Consider the following 24286-nt stretch of genomic DNA (forward strand, 5'->3'; position numbering starts at 1 on the left):
TTCAGGATTTTCTAAAACTACTGAATTTTTACTTTGATAGGACAGTAAAGAGTGATGGGAAATATGGGGACAAGAGAAACTGGTGACTTGTGCAGCAGTGTTAAAGCAAACTAAAAAACAGATCACAGTCACTATTCTCTTATCATTCATATTCACAGTGTTGTGATTGTTGCGTGATTTTTGAAGTCCTGAAGTCCGCTGATTGAGGCCGGGCTGAGCAGCTCTGTAATCACCCTGTAGCACTCGATGTGAGGCAGCTGCTGCTATTTGAAAGTATTGACCTCTACTGAGTCAGCTTAATTGCAGTACATCGGCTGTTTGTGCGTTTTTTGTAAAACAACCTTGCAAACAATCCTGTCTCAGCTGTCATTACGGGGAGCTGCAGGATATTCAAACACGTAGGAAGAAAAATATTAAGAAATACGATTTAGTATTGATCATTGTTCAGAGAGAAATGTCAAAAGACTGGTTCGAAAAAGGACAATGAATGGAATAAATGATAAGATTATTCAGATGTAATAAGAATTAGGACAGAAATTAAGAATTAAATCAGGGTCTTAGGCATGGCAAAGTTTGAGAACCCCTCCCCTTGGCTGAGGAGGGAATTCCAAGGATTAGGTAGTGTCAAAACATCAGCAAAAGTTGATTTTCACTTTCACTCCCCTCCTCTCCTCTGAGACTTTCCTCAAGAACTAGGACGCATCTTTCCTCTATAATTTTTTTTCTTATTCCAAATCAATGTCCATCTCCATATCAGTCCCCCTCTCAATATCACTTTGTGGTGCGCAGGGTGTATGAAGATCGATGCTGAAAAAGAGATCGGAGATTAAATTAGAATTGAGTGAAGGACCCTTTCATAAGAGATCCACAGAGGAGAATAAGAGAGGTAAAGAGGAGTGTGTGTGTGTGTGAGGGGGGATCAATGTCAGCATACACCACAGTGCACCTGTTTGATTAATTAACAAATTAATTGATTTGTTTAAGAGCTTGCTGATGAAGGACGTTGGGATGTTGGTGGAGGCATTTTTACTGTAAAATTGATCATGTTGACACGACGGCTGCATCAACACATCAGAGAGGAAACTCACAGAGGACACACAGAGGTGGAGAGTACAGTATGGCAGCAGAGGAAGATAAGTGGACGTAAACACAGAGTCAGTGGAATCAACAGTTTCAGTATTCTGACATGTTTGGCACTTTAAATGGAGAACCTGAAAAACTCAGAACAACACAAGTGAGAAAGTACAATGATGTTTGGGAAGTGAGTCACACAATGCGCATAAAAAGTACACAGCCCCCTAAGACTCGAATATTGCTTTTCACAAACAGTCCCGGCGCTGCTTTAAAGAGCTTGAGCAGATTTTTAAAGATGAACGGGGGACACTTGTTTATAAAGAGGCGCTTAAATATGAATCAGAAGTCCCGTGAAGGGGATTCGTGTGATTGCTTGTGTAAAAACACTCTTTTAATCCTTAAATATGATCTGAGTAGAGTGGATATGATCACTTTATGTATCAATTATTTATTGGTTGTGATGAAATAGATGTAAAGAAGCTATTACTGAGGCCGCAGGAATGCAACCAACATGCAACACAACTGCACATTACATAACACTTCATGTAAAACAATCAGTTTACCATCAGTTAAAGCAGCTGCAGTAGATGCTACAATATATCACTGATAATAAAAACTGTGAGGAACTTGCCTCTGCGACCCGGCCCGGATAAGAGGAAGTAGATGGATGGATGGATGGATGGATGGATGGTGACGCACTTGTGTTTCGTTTTCATTAACGAGACGAAAATGTTGGTGACGGACCGTCGGCATAATCCATGCTATTTTTCCTCACATAATATAAGCACTAAGTCTTGTAACATGCTGAGTTATTAGTTGTGGGGCACAGTGTTAGCTTGGTCCACTTGAAACAAGCGTGCTGTGTGTATCTGCTCTTCCTGCCTCCATGCATGTTTCTATTTTCCATTGATGATTTTTACCCCCCAGTGTGAGTTACTAAATGTTTTGAGCTTCCATCAACCAAAACTACACTAAAACTATAAAAGGGCTAAAAGACTCAAATATGACCAAAACTAAAAGGTATTTTTGTCTAAAGACGAAGGCTAAATCTAAAATAGCAGCCAAAATTAACACTGCTCTCGTGGCATCATTCTTGGCTGTTGAAGGCTACTAAGACACACTGTTGTTTACCTTTACAGCACCAAACCAAAGATAGACAAAGAGAGCAGCTAGCTAGTGAACAAAGCTAATAGCCTGATATTTTCTGCAAACGAGCTAAAGAAGAGTGAAAATGTGACTTAAATTTCATTATCTAACATCTTCATTTTGTATGTCTTGATGGAACCTATGATGACATGCAGAAATTGCAGTGGGGTTTCTTTTGGCACAGCCCCAACTCTCCTTCAACTGATAAAGGTAACGATCGTGTAGCTCTGCACCTGCTACATGTAAATAACCCACTTTTTATTAACTTCATATCAATTCAAAAGTGATATGTGAACATGACTCATTGCAGTTGAAATTGAGGTTTACGCATTTTAAACTTAGCTGAACGTGATCGTCTTTTATCCGATACGTAAGGCACTAAAGTGAATCTTATCACTCGGACTGAACAAAACAACTCAAGTTGAAATTATAAGATGTCTTTGTAGGAGAAGCACAGGTGGTAATAATTACATTGATTATTACTGCATTCCATTTACTGTAGGTGTCTAACTGGCCAGAAGTGAAGCAGAGCCCTGATTACTGTGATTAGTTACACCTGTGCAGTGTGAAAGGAGGAGCTCAAAGATAGGCTGTGATAAAGTCCCAAATTAAAAACTGACTCATAAAAAAAGACTCAAAATCAATAACAAATGACTGGTTTAATATTTAAAAAACAATGTACTGTGACTATAAATTCATGATAAAAAAGACAAGGGGAAAAAAATCTGTCTTTTTTAATGCCAAGCATGACTAAAGCTCATTAAGAGCTCAAGGTTTCACACCAAATCTATCATGCTTTGTTCGTGCATGACAAGTTTTTTTTCAGACCGTCCAAAGTCTCATGGACTGGAGTCTCTTAAATGTCCCGAACGAGTTAAAGGCTTCATGGTCTTTGTAAGGATTAAGTTCTAAATAACACTGAATGACATCATAGACACAGATATTGCTTTTCATCACTTTGGAACTACAGAGGCCTTACATAGTCAGAATAGCTTAGCATGATAATAGACCTTATAGTCTTGGTCTGACATCGTCTTAGCAAAGTACAGAAAAAGAGAGTGCAGAGCGTCAAGCTGCTGATTTCTAGATCGTATGTTAGGTAACAGCATACAGAAATTTGTGTTTGTCATTTCAATTAATCATCTGTGTTGTATTAAAAAAAATATCTGAGGTCTCATGCACATGATTAAGAGTAGGGTCAAGTCTTTTCTCTCTTTCTCTCCTGCCCCCTTAAATGTGACTAAAACCAGATTAGACGCAGAAGAGGCAGAAGCAGAAGAAGCTACCTTAACCGTAGTAGAAGAAGACTCGGTTGTCAGCTAGCCAGCTAACCTTTGCCGCAGTGTGTTGCTTCTACTGCAGCATAAATCATGTCAGAGGAGATGACAGATGAAAGCAAAGTACTCTCATAAAATCCCCAAAAGTTTATCTGGCCATTTGGGAGTTTTGGGGATTTGGTACTCACACTAAATTCTTTAGGAAAGTTGAAGTTTTTAATAAATATCGTGATAATGTGATTTTTTTTTACCATGATAATCGTGAGGGGAAATTCTGACATTGTGACAGCCCTATTTGAAAGATACAGTTAGTATAAAGTTGTTGTGTTATCCTCATTGTATTGGTTAAAGTGATACAAGCTGTTTCTCATATTCTTCTGAAAAATCAAAGCATTACTGAACAGACCTGTGAAGGCCTCGTTAGACTGGATGACTGAATATGTCATGCAATATGACACAGATACAAGCCTTTATTTTGAAATGACCTCTTCCCAGCTGTGCTCTCGGCTTTAATATTCACTCACTTAACATTCAGTAATAGCAGGCTTGCTTTCCTTGTGCCCTGTGTTCACTATCTGTTGTAATTCACTGGTTAAGCCAGTGTTTATTACTGGCCTGCTGCCCGGCTATCCAGCCAGGTCTGCTGAGGTTGTTGTACAAGACCACAGCGTTGTGTCTGATTGACATGAGGATTATTTATACCTTAATCCCTGCAGACATCCCTAATGACTTCCAGCCTCTTCCTCACCTGCCCTAGCTTCTCTTTGCCAGCTGGTGAGACGCCTGTCTGTCCGTCAGACTCTCTGATCCCTTTTCAAAACAGCCTTGTCTTTCTGTAAAGCTCAGGGTGACGTTCAAAGGAAGATAAGGGAGATGAAGGATAGGCTGATTAAAAGAGAGGAGAAAGAGAGAGGGGACAGAACAATAGTGGCAGAGAATAATGGTGGTATGCATGTGACAGCAGGTGAAAGTGGAGACGGAGCAGTGGCACAGAGGAAGAGGAGGAAGAGCCCGAGAGAGAGAGTGAGCAGAGCAATGGACTGATGAAGACCTGAAAGAGAGAGGAAATGGATTTATATTCACCGCTCATTTTGCGCTCCGTTTGACTTTTGGAAGGGAAGCAGATGTGCCTCCGTGCACATGGCAGCCTCTGTAGTCGCACAGTGATTCACAGGCCTGCAGATGAATATGGAACAAGCCCAGTTCGCCACATTAGCAGGCTCATTTCCCACGGAGAGACAGACACTCAGTCAATCCGTCATTTCTACACCACTCTGAAAGACAGAGTGGGGGGGGAAGAGGGGGACGATTGTGAAAGATGGAATGAGGGGCAGAATGGCTAAAAAGACAGAGAATGAGAGCGGGGATGACAAGGAGAGAAAACTGAATCTCTGCGCTGAGTTTGTTTTCTGATGCTCTGTCCCCGCGGCTTAGAGAAAGACGCTGGAAGTAATATAATCATCTGCATAGAGGAGAGTCTGAGAAACACACGGGTCATACATTTGGAACAGTGGCCCAGTGTTTAAATGTTACACGAGGGACTGGCTGGGTTGTTTATCCACATTGTCATTTCTCCTGCAAATTCGAGGTGCCTCCTTCAGAGCTGCAAATCTCTTGTTGCATGGAAACGGAGCAAATAACCAGTGCTGCCAGACACTACCTAGCAAGCAGAAGACAGATAGCAAAATGTAAGAAGGGGCCAAAAAAGCATCACTATGAAGTTTTAGAAATATAATGTGATGGTGCAGTAGAGAAGTAAAGTCACAATGACAGCTGGGTAAACTGTTTTCAACTGGTGTCTTTAAACAGTGCACTGTACAGAGCAAGCTTGGTGAGCTATGAATAACTTACACTTTGATTGTGGCCGTGTTATTACAGTTCATGGGTTCATGGGTGTCATTTGCTTCCACAGGATACAGCAAGAGCAGATTGTCTTTATCTCTGTCAAAGTTTGAGATTAATTGAGGAGATTTGGTGGTAATGTGAAAGGAAGGTAGCAATCATTGACATGTTATGCTGATTTTGCTGTATTTTGAAACAGCAGAATTTCTTTTAACTTCTGACTACTTTCATGCAGTACATCTTTTTGCCAATGTCCCACAAATATGCTATTCCTAGGTGGGCCTATATTTGTGACGGCCAAAGTAGCGTTACATCTTAGAATGTAAGAGTCACCCCTGTGCAGTATGTGATGCAGTCTGTTTTGGAGTTCCAGAAAGAAAAAGGACTCAACTGTCTTCCTGCATGACGAGTCCCATCATGCAGTTTCTGTCTTGCTGTTTTTCCCATGTGGGGTTTGCAATCCTCATAGCTGCAGTTCCAGCAGTTGAGCTAAGCTAATGGTAGACTTGTCTTAAGTTAAGGAGACGTTTCAATCTAACCAGCATTCAACAAGATTCATTCACTTAACGGAACACCACCTGTGAAAAGTGGCACTACCATGCACCGTTGGCATTTAGCAGTCTAGGCATGTGCCCAATGTACAGAGGCTGAAGTCTTCCTTGTAGAGGTTGCTGGTTGGACTAGTGGCCTCGTCCATTTGCGGCATTGTCTTCCCCCACTCTCCACTCCCCACATTTGTCCCTTCAGATTTTGTATCAATAAAGGCAAGCATGCCTATAAAGACAAATTGGAACCACCAGCTTGATCAGCGTAAGTATGTATTCCAGCAAGTCAGACAAAGCTGCTGCTTGCTTCTTGGAGTGACAGCCAGGTTGAATACCATGACCCAATAAAATGACTCTCCCTGCATTTATACTAATGATGTGAATGATTATGTAAGATGCAGAACACTTTTTAAAAGAAAAAAGAAGGCATTAAATGTGTCTTATTGGGGCGTCAGTGGCCTAGCGGTTTAACTATGTTTAGAGAGGCAATAGCCCTCTTTGCAGAGGTCGATGGTTGGACTCCCGGCCTCAACTATTTACTGCATGTCTTCCCCAACTCTCTATTCCCAGGTCTCCTGTCTCTCTTCAGCTGTCCAATCAACAATGGCAAAAATGCCTCCAAAAAGAAAAAATGAAGTATGTTTATAAGCTGATAATTCTGGATTATTGTAGCAGCAGACTGCATCTACGTTGAGGAGGGCAGTGTGTTCCAGTTGCAAACTACTTGGCTCTAAGAGCCGGCATAAGCTGGTCTGAGACTCTGTGCTGGAGGGGGCAGGTTCACCATGATAGCTGGATGTTAACTTGCTAGGTGAGACCCCATATTGGACGTGTTTCCTCATATGACAGGGATCTTTTTAGAGCAGATTGTACAAAAATCTCAATCAAAGCTCCGGATGTGGTTTTCTTTTTTTTATTTGGCTCTACGCCGAAATGTCACCAAATGGGCGATGTTAGGTACCAGTGCAGTTGCCATTGTTTCCGTCTGAGGCAAAGTTAGGTGCAGTTGTGGGCTGCCATGCTCCCAGTGTTTGGCCTGTTAATATTGGGTAATTCATTGTTGTGGTTACAGCGACAGCCCTGCTTTGTATCCCGCTGTTATCAATAGTTCTGTGCAGCCATTTGGTGTTGGCAGCTCACCTGGAAGAATAGAACGGAGAGCAAACAAACTGAAAACACAGGCGGGTTTATTTGGGTGGCTTTATCAAACATACTGCCCTGTCACAGGCCAGACACATAGAGGCTAAGTTAAACAGAGTGTGTGTGTGCGTGTGTGTGCGTGTGTGCGTGTGTGTGTGTGTGGAAAAGAGAACTGAAGCAAAGCAAGGTAAGCAGATAGAAGTTGCCTGTGAACAAACTCAAATAAGTTGGGTAATAATGCACACTGATATTGGTGACTAAAATATTTCCTGCTTTAAATAAGGTGAAGAAATTCCTTACATAAAAGAGGCATCTTAAAGACTTGACATGCAGCCTCTTGGTCAACCAGTCACGCTGTATTTTCCTGTGGCCAGCAACACAGGCAGAGAAATTAATGTTCAGACACCAGCACTCTTTTGAACCCAAATCAAAAATCCATACACGACACTGAGTGCGACTCACTTGTATCATTTTAATGGGAGGTAACGTGAGGGTGAGACTTGCTGTAGCACTAAAACAGAGTTGTCAGCTGGCTGTGGCTGAATGTATGGAACTGATAGCAGAAACATTGTATCCCACAATGATACATATTCAATGTGAATCGACCACTTCAAGGCGATACCATTGTTCGGCTTCCAAATGGACGATTAAATCCGGCTGAAAATCCAGTCAAGTAGAAATTATTTCAAGGGTGCAGCAGGAGTGGGATGCAGAAATCCCAGATGCCTTTGCAGCACAAGCACCCTGGAGCATTCAGCTATAATGCAGATACACTGAAGCAGAAGGTGGAGATGGAGATGGGGCTGTATAAGTGCTCAATGCAGCAAAACAATAGAGCGATCCAATGCGTCACATAGTGTGAAGAGTACAGTTATACAACTAAGATACCTTATGCAGCAAATGCAAGGCAGAGAGTGATATAGCTGCCTGATGCAAGCAAAACACACACATAAACACACACACAAACACACACAAGATTTTATAAGCACCCACATATTTCTAAATACACTCCTTTCTGATGCCCCACACACACGCACACACACACACACACACAGCAAACACATATAGACAGCAGGTTTATGCACCTTGACAAGCAGTAACTGGCTCTATCTCACACATTCACATTTGGGGCACACACACACACACTCACACACACTCACACACACACACTCACACACACGCACAAAGTCCTATAGGAACCGAAGCAGCAGCTTGCACCTGAAATATAACTATACTGCTGACACGCCAACATCAGCTGTCTGCGAGAGGACGGGGGGAGGAGAGAGGAAGGGGAAGAGGAGGAGGGAGTGGAGGATACACAGATAGAATAGAGACAAGGAAGGGATGATGGAAAGAAGGAGATGCAGACGGAGCAACAGAGTGTCAATCATCCTGCAGACATAACAAACTTCTCACACGTCCGGATTGCATTTTTGGCATAAATTAAGATGTGAGAAGTTATTCAAAGAGTTGAAAGAGGCGAAAATAGCATTTTTGCAGATGCAATGCCAACTGAAAATGCAACCATAGCTTTCTTTCTATGCATGAATGAGTCTTGCTGACCATTTAAAAAAAAAAAAAAAAGGAGCTTAATCTCACATTTAAATCCGAGGATCGATAACACACTTGGCAGCATTAACTGCTACTGCTTCAGCGTGTTTTTCTTTTTAATGCAAAAGCTCAGTAATAACTTGCAGCACTTTTAATAGAAAGTAATACAGTATAGTGACAGGTGGGTTATTGAAGTTAGTAATAAAGTAAATTAGGCAGGAGCTTTAAAAAATAACTGCTAATAAAACACAAAGCGCTTCAGAGCAATATAGTGAGAGTGTTGTGGTAAATTTAGCTCCATGAGAAATCTGTGTAATATCACTTTGTAGAAATTATTATTAGCTGTGTGTTTTTAATATTGTCTGCTGGTGTAATGAACTTTAAATGCTTTCAATTCATCCTGGTTTTTATTTTTTTACCTCACTATAGAGCTACTCTTAAAGGAGAAGCACACAACAACACATCATATATATAACAGCACCCATACAATTATCTGTGAGGTCAGTCTGATATGCTCAGCAGCTAAGATCCTCTTCAGAATCACCTGTCACCTATTAACATGTCATCATCTCCACCTCCTCCAACACACACACACCTGCAGTTACAGTGTGCAGTGAGTTACTGCTCACAACCATATACTATAACAGACGCACAGCTGCCACAACCAATCCCACAACATAATAACAGACATTAGACTCAGCCTCACCATATGGCTGTGACTCAGAGCCAAGGGAGATACGAGCTATATGCCAACTCTGACATGTAGGACAGCCAACATCAGCACAACATTTGTTCGTGTTTAACAAGGAAGGGGGAGGAAGCCTGGAGTGTAGGCAAGCTGGTGTTTCAGCACGGACCACCAACAGGAAGTAAAGATCTGAATATGCTGACAGTGAAGTGCTTCTGTGTGAGGAATTTTAACCCAACATGCACGTTGGTTTGGAAGAGTGAAATATGCACGCATAGGCCTGGATGAATCAGATTATCAGAGCATGTTTTGTAGTGTTCTTTATCCTGAGCTGTGTTGAATGTAATTAATGTATTCATTTATATAACTTAAGAGGCAAACAGACACTATACTGTTGTGACACGACACAATCATGTCTCTCTGTTCATCCCTCTATCCCTCTTTCCAAATCCAACTCTGTCTAGCATGAATCTGGTTCTGCTGGAGGTTTCTACCTGTTAGAAGGAATTTTGTCCTTGCCACTGTAACTTCCTAAATGCTGCAAGGTGCACTGCTCATGACGTACAGTATACTGTATACAAATGACAAAGTGACGTTCTCTTTTTGACTGTTCAATCAACAAATCTTTATTTATGTAGCACCAAATCACAACAAATGTTATCTCAAGACGCTTTACAAACAGAGCAGGTCTAGACCGTACTCTGTGTTAAATATATCTATATTTTGAACCTTTTTATTAGACTCAGCCAACATCACAAAACAACAATGCAGCCATCAGACTCAGAGACACAAAAAACCAAGATTTTTTAAAACACCTAGTCCATAGTCCGAAAGTAAAGATAAATTAATCAATAAATTGATATTACACAATTAAACATAAGTAAATACAAACATACATAATAATAATAATAAAATTAAGATTGTAATGATTAACACAAAAATTTAAAATAATAATAATAATAATAACAATATAAATAATTGTATAAACAGTATTAATAATAATAATAATAATAATAATAATAATAATAATGATAATGATAATGATAATAATAATAATAATAATACAATTAATAACAACATTAACAATCATAATAATTTAAAAAATCCTCACAGTAAACTTCAAAGAAAAATAATTCAATAAAATAAAATAATAATAATTATGTATTCTGTGTTATATTAACAAAGACCTCACATCAAGACTGGATAAGATCCAGTCCCATCTTAGGACTGGATCAGACAGGACTCAGTCTGATCTCATAGAGCACTTTGCAGCATTTAGCAAGTTACAGCGGCAAGGACAAACTTCCTTTAACAGGCAGAAACCTCGAGCAGAACCAGACTCATGTTAGACAGCCATCTGCCTCGACGATGTTGGGGTTGGAAAGAGGGATAGAGCGGTGAAGAGAGAGAGATGATCGTGTCGTGTCCGTAAGATGTCTGTTTGTAGGGAATATTCTGTCACGTAGTGATCTGATTGTTCACGACAGAAGGTGATAAGTCATGAACTAAGTTGTTGGATCTGAGGGAAGATCTGTTCCTCTATATTAGTGTTGCTATGCTGTAATCTTACTTTGAAAGTCCCCAAAATGTGAATAGAAAAGCCAACAAACTCTACTTTTCTTATCAAAGTTCTTCCTGTAAATGTAAAACCGCTGGGTTCAATTCCCTTTGCACTCCTGTTGAAGCAGGACACTTACACATTGTATTAGAGGATGTAAATTTTCAGGAGGAGTGTAAGATAGAAAGAAAAACATAAAAATCTGATTTACAGCTTTTTCTCCTGGCAGCAGTGGAGTGCAAGGCGATAAGGTAGAGTCAGGGGAGCAGCGCTAAGCTAGCAGACATGTCAACCAGAACAGGCTGTAACTCTATCAGCAGCCTCTCTCGTGACACATAAAGGCCTCTTCAGCCATGCTCAGGCGTACTACCCTGTACATACTGCCAGAGAGGTTTCTATTTTCTGAGCGTGTGGGGAGAGAAAGAGTGGATGAAAAAGAGAAGAGACAGAAAACAAGAGGAGAAGGAGGAGAGGAAAGGTGAGAAAGAGAGAAAAGTGAGAGAGGAAGAGAGGGGTGTGAAGTGAGAGGAAGCTAGGTGCTCCACTCTGCTGTTCGGCTCTGCCGTAATGCTGATGTTTATTATATCTGACAGTCCTTAAATCCTTCTGCTGCACACAGCACACACACACTGAAATGCATCTGCATACACCTAAACACCTACACACACGTTTCAGCACATATACACACAAACATACACCCAAGCATACCTAAACACATGAATACTTTAGATGCATGAATACATTGACACACAATTCCTATGACTACATACCTGACGAGTATAAAAAGCTCTCACACTATGCAAACAAAGACAAGGAGAGGACAGCAGCTTGCACGAGAGGAAAGACTTCATCAAATCCGGGAAATGACAAACATACAAGAGAAAGAAAGGAACTAAAAGAAAGAATGACAGAAAAAACAAAGACAGAGAAAGGAACACAGAAAGACCGAACATCACAGGGAGGTAAAAAAACACACAAACAAGAAGCAGAGCAAAAGAGAGTGCACGAAACAAAGAAAATAAGAAAGAAAGAAAGAAAGAAAGAAAGAAAGAAAGAAAGAAAGAAAGAAAGAAAGAAAGAAAGAAAGAAAGAAAGAAAGAAAGAAAGAAAGAAAGAAAGAAAGAAAGAAAGAAAGAGAAAAACAGGGATTAAGAAAGAAGGAAATAAAAAGGGCAGACTAAAAAAGAAAAATGCAGAGATAAAAAAAGAAAAAGAGATGAACAGAGACAGACAGAAGAGAAGAAAAGAAAAAGAGAGGGAAAGAAAGAAAGTAGTGAAAGAAGTAAGAAATCAAAAGAAAGGATAAAAGGAACACAGAAATGAACAACAAAGAGGAATAAAGACAGAACGTCATGGAGAAAAAGAAAAAGGAAGAAAAGAAGAGAGATAAAGAAAGAAAGTGGTGAATAAAGTCAGAAAAAGAAAGAAAGACAGGAAGAAAGGAAGGGAGACAGAATGGAAAAAAGAAGAGATACAGACAGAAAGTATTGAAGAAACAAAGAATAAAGAAGGAAAGAGATAAAGAAAGAAAGGAAGAAGAAAGGAAGAAAGAAAGAAAGTAAGTTGTGGGGAAAGAAAGAGAGGGAGAAAGAAAGAAAGGTTTATGTTTAATATGTTTTAGATGCATGAGTTTAACGAGGTGTTATTTGTATTCAGGCTGCTACATTAATTTATGTATAAATAAATTATTATCATCACAAATCATCAGCAAATACAAACATTTAATATTCACAGCTATGAGGGGTCAAGACTTTAAGCTGTCAAGAGAACATTTAACAAATATTTTTACCTCATAACATATTGAAATACTTTAATTTCACATTAATATTTCCCCTCATAAGTAAAGCATATTGCTACGATTTCACACATTTATTTTTATGGATCTAATATTGAGTGTTTTATTTATGATAACTATGTTTATGTGTGTTATTAGAGATAGTCAGGACAGAAATAGAGGCAATTATTCTTCATAATTTATTCTATACATTACTCTTTTTATAACATGACCTTATCTACTCTATGAGGCATCCATTTAATTCTACTAATCAGAAGTTTCAAGTTTTTGAACTTCATACCCTCTATGCTGACACTGCAGAGACTCAATCTGTTCATGTGTCAGAGATGATTTCATGTTTGTGGTTTAGTCTGCAGTAACTCCACACAGAGTGTCAGCTCTGTATTCTTACACCGAGTTCTTTGGTGCTACAATGAGCCAAATTGCCCTCAGGGATTATTAAAGTTTGATTGTATCTCGCCTCTCAGCACCACAACGAGCTGCCAAGAACCTTCTGCTGTCATTCACACTGTGAGAAGAGTCATTGACCTCAGGATGGTCCCTCGTTTAACGTTCTCCCTCTGGCTGTCGCTTTTAACTTCTCTGTCATGGATCTGTACGTTATGTCCTGCTCATTATTCTATATTCAGCAGTGTGCCTTCGCGTCACAGCATGTTCATGGCAGGAATGTGGTAAGGTTCTGTAATAACAGTGACAAACAAGGAATGAAGGAACATACTGTGAAAAGAAGGAGGATGGCAATGTGTTTGCAATGTCAATGAGGATCTCAGTATGAAATGTTCTTATGTTGCATTCATTTAATGGCAACCATGTTTCTCTACATATTTTGTACCAACTAACTAACTTGAATGCCTAAACCTCCTCTTAATCACTTGCTGTAAACAAACACAAACATCAATGCTCGAACATCAGACCATCCATCTCTCTCTCTTCATCTCCTCTACCTCTCTTTCCAATCCCAACAGCAGATGGCTGTCTATCGTGTCCGGTTCTGCTTGAGGTCTCTGCCTGTTAAAGGAACTTTGTCCTCACTGCTGTGACTTGTTGAATGCTGTAAAGTGCTCTTTGAGATCAGACTGAGTCCTGTCTGTAAGAGGGGACTGGATCTTATCCTATCTTGATGTTGGAACAGGAGTTCCCAAAGTGTGGGTCGAGACTCCCTGGGGGGTCACGAGACACCAGTTGGGGGGGTCGCAAAATGTCTTCTAGAATGTTTTTTTGTTTGTTTTTTTAAGTAATCTGAAATTACCTATTTCACCAATTATTTTAAAGATGTTATGAAAAATAGTAGTTACATTTGAAATAAAACCTTGCAAATACGTTTTTTTTTATTTCAATTTCTGCCTTTCTTTGTTGCCAGATAACTTCTGAGGTTAGGGTCAGAGTTAAAGTTACAGTAAATTTTTCAAAAGGTTCTGTAGCAGCAAGCACAAGAAACAGCCACATAGACCAGCTAAATAAGCATGAAGCAACATTTAATCACTTCAAGGGACAGTGGGGGTTGAGAGTCTTTGGCATCTATATTTTGGGGGTCGCAGAGTGAAACGTTTGGGAAGCCCTGACAGAGTACGGTCTAGACCTTATGTACAGTACATCATTTTCTCCCCACTCTGTTCTCAATCTCCCCTCCCCTTCTCCTCTCCTCTCTATTTCCATCTCTCCATAACTAGCTGCCGCTCCTTACAGAGAAGCTCAGTGTGAAATCAGTCCTGTCTCCCATCCTCGAACCAATTTAATGTCTCTGCATGGTGCAACATATGCCTATCTGGTCAACTGTTACTTCCCATTAGGGAGATCTCACCCTATACAGACTCATTGGAACTGTTAAATGTAAATGCAAATGTCTCAGATGCATGACGCCAGGGTACAGGCAGTAGGAGGTATGGGAATATAGGATGCAGAATTGTTCCTATACCTGTACCAGTATCTGAATAATTTAAAACAAACCTGCTTTACCTGAATGCATCTTTTCTTTGCCATTCCAAAGCTAGCAGCACTGTTCTGCTGTCATGCAACCAGAGGAAAACACACAGTACTGTGTGTGCCTAACACACTGACATATAAACACTGATTCAGATCATGTTCTATACACACACACACCAAACACACACACACACACACACACACACACACACACACACACACACAGACAAACAGAGTTGTTGTTGTTTTCCTGCTTTGATCCAAACTGCTAAACACGTGAACGTTTCATGATAATAAGCTCCAAAAAAGGATGTAATAAAAAACATGAGGAAGTAAATTCAGTGGTAGAACAAGCAGGAGAGTGAGAGTGAGAGTGAGAGAGAGAGAGAGTGAGGGAGAGAGAGAGTGAGGGAGAGGGGGAGAGAGAGAGAGAGAGAGAGAGAGGAGGCTGTAACTGTGAGCAGAAAAAGAGATGTTGGAGAAAAAAGTCCTGACATCACTCGTCTCTGTCGTTTTTTAGAGAAGAGACAGCTGGACAGACTGCTTATGCAGCAATACCCTTCTGTGTCGAACTCTCTTCTCTCTTTTTCGCGCACACTCACACACGCTACATTCTCACACACACACACAAACACAAACACACGCACACACACACTGTCTGCCTCCTCCTCCTCTTCCTCCTCGTCTTTGCTGATCCACACCTCGTCCCCCTTTTTAAACGCCTCTCCTTCTGTATTCCCACCTTGTCTTATCCACTGTTTGCCTGTCTCCCTCCTCTCCTCTCCTCTCCTCTCACCCTTTCCTCACCCCTCCTTCTACTATTTACTCCCCTGTTCCCCTTTTTCCCCTCCTCACTCAATCACTTCCCTCTGTCACACCATCTCACTGCCCCCCCCCCCCCCCATATTCCCCCCCACTCCCGTCTCCTCTCCTTGTTTTCCAGTCTTGTTGGCTCCCACCTGCTCCCCTGCACGACTCACCCACCACCAACACTACCTGACATCTTACTCTCTCTCTCTTTTTCTTCTCTTGTCGTCTTGCAGTGGATGTCTCTCTTTCTGTTGTCTGAGGAGGAGGAGGAGGAGGATGAGGAGAGGTCCCACTTTCCCTGTTGCACAACTCATCCGTCTGCAGGAAAGTAGAGGAACAAACCTCCCATACAGACATACAGACATACAAACACGAACATACTTTCATCATGCATGCTGTAAAGTCTTCATATTGCCTCAACCTGTCTTCTGCTGCTGGACTTTAGAGTGCAGGATGGTTGTAGAATTATTTTTTACTTTAATAAAGAAATGTTTTAACTTGCCATCTATTGAGAAATCTAAATCTAGTGAGAATAGGTGCTGCAAGCCCAAAAAACAGCATTAGATGGACACAGGCCCTAAAATTTGAAAGAACACAAAGTTGCAGTAATAACAGTAGGCAATACGCATTTGAAAATGCCCTATATGCTTCAACTTATTCAATCAAACTTTGTTCCAGTAATGTCATTTTAAGTGTAGAGGACATTTGTTGGGCGTCTGCAACTCATGCACAATGCTGCAGTCCTAGTTTGAATCAAATTTGTGAGGGGCGCATTTTTGCCCTTTTTGGATAGAACATCTGAAGAGATGCAGAAAATTTGGGGAGTGGAGAGTGGGGGAGGACATGCAGAAAATTCCAGTGGCCAGGAGTCAAACTAGCGACCGCTGCAACAAGGACTACAGTTTTTGTATATGGGGCACACACTTAGACCTCTAGGCCAACAGTGCCCCGCATCCCAACTTCACTATGTCCCACAAACTCAGTATTTCTGTCTTCTACCACAGAATAGGAACATCATATATGAATAAAGTGTGAGCTTAAGTGAACTTTTGTACAGCAGAGAATTGAACTGGAGACTTCTCTGTGAGTCTAACCGTGACTTAAAACTTCTTGCATTCCTTCAAAGCAGCTTGCGTTACATTTGGAAATCTGAAACTCCTTCAGATGTGGGAAAAGTTGGTGCAAGAGTTTACTAGGTGAGAAGTTTTTAGAGAAAAGAACGAGCACTTTAACGCTGCTCTGAAAAAGCAGCTGCTTTAATAGTCTTTCGTGGGTGTATCTTCCACTCTCACCGATTTACATTACAAAGAAAATTTCAGGTTCACTATCAGTTCACTTTGCTCGTGTGTCTGCATTGTGTGTTTATTTTGTCTTTTTGCAGAGGAGCAGTTATTTGAATGAAATTAGCAGCGTTTTGCAAATGAAGCAAAATGTTGCATTTGAAAACGAAGCTTTGGAAAATAGTTAAGACACGTTTGTCTTACAGTATCTGGGAGCATTTTTGTTTCCAGTACACTCTTACAAAGGATTTCACAATTTAGTATCTTATGTATATTTCCCCGACCACATTCATCGTCCTTGGAGAAACACAGCTGATCCGGATCCTGATGCTGATGCGGTGGTTTTGCACACTCAGCTAAATCTGAAGCCTTGAGCTTCTGACGTTTTCTTCTTCTCCTCCTCTGAAGACTTTGACCCTGTCAGATCTCAGGGCAGGAGATGACCTCGGGTTTGTCATTGAAATCTGCCAACAAAGTCTGGAGGATTTGATGGATCTTAATGGTGGCTGGTCTGCTTCCGCTTCTGCTTAGCGGTCCAAGCATGATCCGTGTGTCCTTCAGAAATCTGGAGACTACGAGGTCTTATAGAAAACAAGAGGAGTGGTGGATTTGGAAAGTGAAGAAGACCGAATAGTCAGCAGAGGGTGTTTTTGTAGTTTGATTTCAGCAGCATTTGTATCTGTTATTTGTTCAGCTGTATTACAACAGAGAGTGAAAACAATGTTAATGTTCAGCAGGCAGTCGGCCTCACAGTCCCTCTTCGACGTGTTAAACCCAACACAGACTTCCCTTCATGCAAATTGATTCAGACACGCCAATCTTTCGCCCTGTGTCACCGACTCATGCTGCATGTGAGGTTATGCTGACGTAAGACGAGAATGCATTACCTTTACGCTCTGCATTGTCCAACTCTATTATGTAAATATCTTGCTCCCTTTGCTGCTTTCCTGGATGTGAGCATGTGTGCAAGTCTTGTGTGTGCATGCATGTGTTTATGTGCGCATGGCTGCAGGCCGGGGCTTCTTTATACGCATTTACATTTTATCTTGTCATCCTGGATTTGTCATAAATCTACCTGCAGAATAGCTTGTTTCGGTGCTGCTTTGTGTGCATGTGTGTTGCATGAGTGTAATTGGAGCTAGCACGCAAGGGCATTTGGAACGATTACTGGAGATGAAGGACATCAACAATGCCTCAAAGTATTGATGGCTCCCATTAGGCACATGTATGCCATATGCCAAGCCAGCACACCTGATTAACTACTCTTCTTCTCTTTGTTTTGTCCTGCTTGTTTTTGTTGTTGTATTCTTATTCAGGACCAAAACAAGTCCCAGCTCAGGTGGCTTTTTTTCTTTCAGTATCTCTTTTTTTTTTTTTTTTTTTGTCGCTCTTTCCATCTTGCTTTCCTTTTCTGTCACTGCAGTGCGAAGACGTCCTCGCAGCTGCGGGACTTTTTAATGAAGGCAGCTTTGGATAATACGGCTTCACCCAGGGGACCGCTTGTTTGGAAATAATTATCTCTTACAGCTGCCGGAGAGATGGAGAGAGTAAAAGAAGGAGAAGGGGAAAAAGAGGGGAGATGTGTGGTGCAGGAATTGTAAGAACGAGAGGAAACAAAAGGTATCTTTATCTGACTGAGAGTCTGAACTGAACACATGCTCCACTTGCTCAAATTCAACTGTTTGGTTATGATCATCTAGGTTTTTGTGGTGATACTTCCTGTTCCTGAGCTAACAAGCTTTAATGGAAGTGGAGCACGGCTAAATTCAGCTGCATGTGAGCACAGAAAGACGGGATGATGAACGAAAACAATCGCAGGAGGAGGATTTGGGGATTAGAGTTAAAGTAGTGAGGTTGCGTGTTGGAAATGTAGCTGAGTTGGTTTTATCTTTGTGTAGCCTCACTGTGTGGCTGCTTATTACATTTAACCCCCCTGACTTCAGTCGGTGACAGCACGCTACATTTGCTTTATCTATTGTGTGTTGCCAAATACAAATACAGCCGCAGCACGCCGCATCAATCCCCTGCTGCTGCTGCCGCCGTCTCCCTAAATCATGGCACAGGTCATATACACACTCGTTTAGACGCACACTGATGCAATCTCATGCCAATACTCTTCCCTCTCTTTACATTTCATTTCCCTCAACCTTCTTCTCTCTCTTTCATCTTTACTTCCTCCATCTCGTTCGTCTTCTCCAGCGGCCGCCCAATGCTGACAAAGACGTTCAAGAGCCTTCAGGTGCGATAGGTCAACGCTGCAGCATTATCTTGGTACAAAAACACCTTCTTTCACCTCAATCGCAGAAGACTAGGTCAGAGGGGAGGAGGGGGAAAGGGCAGAGAGGGGGGGATGAAGGGGCGGAGAAAGGAGAAAGGAGAGCATCGGCGATACAAAGTGATAAAACCAAGGACGAGGAGGAGGTGTCGGGTAGGGGAGACGAAATGGCAGGACAACAGGAGCAGGTGGATAAAGACGTGATTATGATAAACCAACAGCATGTGTACACAAAGCTCGCTCGCCCCCCTCTCTCTCCCTCAGAGCATCATCTCTTCTTGTGTGACCAGCCGCTAATTTATGACATGATAGCCTCGGCTGTGTGCCTGAGAGGCTCACATAAATCTACCTCATCACTGTTAAACTCAAGGGCACGTGAAGGATAGCGCCACGCGTACACTGCAAAAAAAATGTCCGCCTCAACAAGTCGTTTTATCCGAGTTAAAGACTTTTCACGACATTTTAGTCGTGAAATGTTCTGTGATCTTCACGACAGCAGGAGCTCTGTTTTTATGTTGTGAGAATTGTCGATGCAAATCACACAAATAGAAAAACATCCTGCAGAAAAGTGAACATTTTTTATCTCACTTTTCATAAAGCAGAGAAGTTTTTTCCAAAGTGTCAGTATCTGTCATCAATGTGTATCACTGGAAAAACAAATATTAAATCTTCAGAACAAATAAATAAATAATGCTTTTTCTGGTTTGAAGAAAAACACCACGCCAAAAAAATAGTTCCCTGTTGTTTTTAAAGAAAATTGTCAAAATCTGGAAACAATGCCAATCAACAAATAAGAACACAACATTTAGAATACAAATAATAATTTGAGTCTTATTTTGTTGGAAATAGTGAATTATTCTGCAAGAAGGTCGACTCAACTCATCTTAAACCCAGCATGGGTTCTGTTTTTGTTGGGACAGTATCAGAAAACTCAAACCACTCAAATAATAAAAACAAATGATATAAAATAAATAAAAAATAAACAGTGATCTGATTTGATGAGGGATTTGTCTTTTTATTTATTTTTCTCTCTTTCTGTTCTTTTTGTTTATTGAAGCAAATACACTTCTATTCAGTTTTATGCATGTGCACGATTCTGTGAATGTTTGAATGTTACATAAAGGTGAAAAAATACAATACAATACAATTGTGAATAAAAAATAAAAATACAGTGATTTGTTTTTCAGGTGTTCCAGTTTGGGAGAAATTATTTGGTATAAAAAAAGCTGAAGATGTTTGATCTTTGTGATGAGTCAATCAGTTTAGACAAAAAGAAGCAGCTTCTTCAAAATTAAGATTTTATTTTCTAATGAATGTTTTTATTTTTTCTGTTTGTTTGTGTGTGTTTGTGTTTGTTTTTATGATAAAGCTTTCAATCTGAACATATGGCCTTGAGTAATGGAGTGTAAATCTGCATGTTACTGTACATTCTGGCCTCTTAAGAACAAGTTAAGTCATTGAAAAGCTACTTGAACCATTAAAACGATGATAAACAATGCAAAGGTTGTTTGAGTTGACATGTTTACTTCATAAGAAATGTAACAGACGGATAGCTTTGGACCGGAGAGCCCTAGATAAGAACTAGCAGGGAAGGGAGATCAGAAGACACGAAAGATCAAGAGTGATGAATAGAAGGCATGAGGAGATAGCCAGAGTAGAAACATGTCGGTTCTTCAGTGCTGTAATGCTGTAAAGTCAAAACTGAAGGGGGGCGGCATTGTTGGCACGTAAAGATACATAAATAAACAAAATGATGCGCACACAAAAAAAGAATAAGTGTCTCTTTGACAGACAGGAAGACAACGGCACCAAGGTTAGCCACTCTTGGCAGAGGAGTCCACTCAGACCTAGGAGGGAAAGACAAAGTGGATTATGGGAACGGGAGAGATCAGTTGGTCCGGTAAGCTCATTGTCCTCCCCTTCAGCTCGGTACGCCCTGCGCCAAAGGCAAGCCAGGGGCGCTACATCCACACACACGGAATCATATCACAAGGCATTATTGATTCATCTGCATACACACGGAGGCTTCACACGGATATGCAGCAGGCATGCACAAACATACACACACACACACACACACACACACACACACACACAGAGTCATTTACATGCAGTCCAGTGGGTTCGCAGGCATCAGTGAGATTACGCCGTTGCAAAAAGCCTTCCACTATAGACTCAGAGTGATTTTCAACCCCATCACGATACTTAGAGGGACGCACAGTCTCAGGAGAACACCTTTCTCTGCCTTTTTCCCATGATGCAACTGTATCTCCTGCCTGTATGTTCTCTCCCTAACTGCACATAATCAAACACATGCATGTAATTAAATATGCACACTCACTCACTCACGTACTAACACACACTTACAGCAAACATGCTCTTTATCTTACACACTATCTCCCCCAATTCGCATCCCCTCAATCTACCGTCTCCATGACATGTTGCCTAATTTGCTCCCCTCTCCCAAACATAAAGAACGCTCTGCCACACGAAGGAATGACGATTAAGTGTTCTATTAGAAGAAAAAGAGCCCACCTCCCCCCCTCTAATGCAATTTCTCAGACGTTCAGGCAATAAATAAATAAATAAATAAACTCCTGTGAGTGTGAGCCGTGATTAATTTAGGACAGTGAAAATGAAATTACGGCAGGATCGCAGGAGGGAGTGCACTCAGCGTCAACCTGATGGATAAAAATGGGAGGTTTTTTTCGTGGGGGTTCGTGTACGCAGGCATGTTGTGATGTAGATACAAGTATTCGTGTGAGAGGGCGAGGTCTGCTTGTCAGCTCTGGGGGAAGGAGGATCCGGCACTCGCTTTGGAGGGGCTGAGCAATTATTACTGATGCTTAGCAGTTAAGGAACATACAGCAGAGTGAGTGTTAGTTAGAGTCTGCATTAATTATACAGATGGAAAGATTCAACATGATTTTTTTCTGTTTTGTCACCAAGTTCAATTGCTCCAAATCTTTATAGTTAAGCTTTCTTTACAAGCTTTTAATGGCTCATAAATTGTTGCTACTTTTTGTAGCTTTCACTTCAGGATGATCTTCAATTCCTTTATCTTTTTTGGGGGAAAATTGTAACTTTCAAAGTTGTAGTAGTTACATTCATAGAGGTGGTAGTAGTTAAAATTGCATATGTTGATGAATTAAGGCGAGCCTCACATCAGGAAGGATGTTACTAAAGATGTAGCAGAACTAAGAAAGTGCAAAATAACGTTGACAGCAACAAGCTGCAGGTTCATGTTAAACATGAGATGTTGCATTCTTATTAATGCATTTACTGAGACAGCTGATGTCTCTCTCTCTTTGATCGTATAGCCTACGAATGCTACTCGCATATGTGTGCAAAGGGTTTGGAGCAAGTGTACAGTTGTTTATTGATCATAGATTGTGATCATAAACGGGAAAAAGGATTTTCATGTGTAAAAGGTCAAAAAATATACTTTGGATAATGAAGCCGATGTTTGGATTTGAAAGAACTGCAGTTCCTTGAGTGTTGATTTGGGACTGGCTGCAAAAGCTGAGGGAACCCAACTGGTCCCATGTCAAAATGTTCACTTTTACATCGGACTGAAACATGTTTACAGCCTTAATCAGTGATTTGGGGTATTTAGCTCATCATTTATGTACCCACACACTCTACAGGGGGTGAGTTTTGTTAGACAGACTGGTGGGCGTGTTGTAGCCCTATGTCAGGGCGGTAATAGCCCCCTTCAACTCCATCCAGTGTTGCCAGATAGAGCTAGTAGTTTCCAGCCCAAAAGCTGTCCAAAAAACGCCAGAGTGCACAAAAAAACGCCCCAAATATATAATTCAATAATAAGTTCTGTAATGCTATTTTAACTGCCATAAAATACACCATAAAGGTGTACTGACCTTCTGGACTAAATGTTACCCTCCACATATGTATCTAAGAGTCAACAAATAGCTTTTCCAAAATTTGCTGCGCATAACTATTTCTTAACAAGTGGCAAGTGTGACAGAGCTGAACAAAATAACAGCAGAGATCTATGGTTTTTCATGTCAATACAGTCAAAAAAGTTTGTGTTTGTTCACAACACTGATGTACGCCGCAACTGGGTGTGCGTATAATAACAGTAGCTAGTATCTCCTCCCACCAGAACTTTGTGCTTAGTAGTGTAGTGACTAGATGCAACATTATTTAGTTAAATATTGTATCTCACACACATATCTTTAGGTTACTAAAATGTATAATACAATTAAAAACCCGACCAACTCATGGAAAACCAGCCCAAATTATGTCCACCCGCCAAAGCTCATTTTAACCCACACAATCCAACCAAAAACCGCACAATCTGGCAACACTGACTCCATCCCTTTGCTTGTGTCTAGGTTGACCGAAGTACTTATGTTTGATAACATTAGCAGGGTTCCCACTCTTTTCCAGAGATCATTTTCCAGGACATTTCCAGGACATTTTCATTGATGATCAAGCTGGTATGACAGTCTAAATTTAGTTCCTAATTCAGTTCCTAAATAGTCTAATATGTTCCTCTCAGTGGAAGTCTACATTGAAAGACATGTAGTCTAGGAGTTTCTGTGCAGTTGTGTCGCTCTTTTTGTTCCGTTTGTTTTCACTATCGGGAGTTTGGACTCCTACTAGCTAGAGCAGGGGTTCTCAAACTTTTTGGATCCAGGGACCCCTTACAGGTGAGAAAATTGTCCAAGGACCCCCTCATAATTGTAACACAGATTGAGCACAGTAGTGATGTGTCATGATCAAAAGCTGCGGCTCTGAGAGCCGATGCTTTATAGTGAATCAGAAGAGCCGGCTCGCATCGAGAGAGAGAGCCGGCTCCCAGTTTTTTCCTTTCGTTTTTTTCTCAGAGTGCTCAACCCCAGCTCTGCTCACAGCAGAACTTTGTGTTGATTGGTCAGCTTGGCAGCCATGCAGCCAATCACATGTGAGGATATAAGGTGATGGAGTATCGTGGCTTCATCTCTTCCTTCAGAGAGAGTCTTCTGGAAGACCGGGCAAATACTCACTGAGAGGAGAAATAAGATCAGCCCATCAGAGCTGAGGCATCGGATTTTTCTCAATGCCAACCTGAGGACATTAATAATGTTTGCTTGAGTTTGGTTCTGGTTCTGGTTCAGTTCTGGTTCGGTTCTTGTACGGTTCTGGCATGGTTCTGGTTCGGTTCGGTTCTGGTTCGGGTTCAGTTCTGGTTAAGTTCTGGTTCGGTTCGGTGCGGTTCTGGTTAAGTTCTGGTTCGGTTCTGGTTCGGTTCGGTTCTGGTTCGGTTCTGGTTCGGGTTCAGTTCTGGTTAAGTTCTGGTTCGGTTCGGTGCGGTTCGGTTCGGTTCTGGTTCGGGTTCAGTTCTGGTTAAGTTCTGGTTCGGTTCGGTGCGGTTCTGGT

General features: G+C 41.1%; 1 long non-coding RNA gene across 1 annotated transcript in view; it reads right to left on the reverse strand.

The window, feature by feature from the left end:
- Positions 1–500: 500 nt before the first annotated feature.
- LOC117827826 overlaps positions 501–24286 on the reverse strand; it is a 91131-nt gene continuing 67345 nt past the window's right edge. Inside the window, exons 2-3 of the long non-coding RNA XR_004634283.1 lie at positions 4581–4771; positions 501–807 (exon numbers count right to left, since the gene is read on the reverse strand). This is a non-coding gene — a long non-coding RNA (uncharacterized LOC117827826). The remainder of the gene's footprint in view (positions 808–4580; positions 4772–24286) is intronic.

Source organism: Notolabrus celidotus, chromosome 16 (assembly GCF_009762535.1).
Source record: "Notolabrus celidotus isolate fNotCel1 chromosome 16, fNotCel1.pri, whole genome shotgun sequence".
Classification (NCBI taxonomy): domain Eukaryota; kingdom Metazoa; phylum Chordata; class Actinopteri; order Labriformes; family Labridae; genus Notolabrus; species Notolabrus celidotus.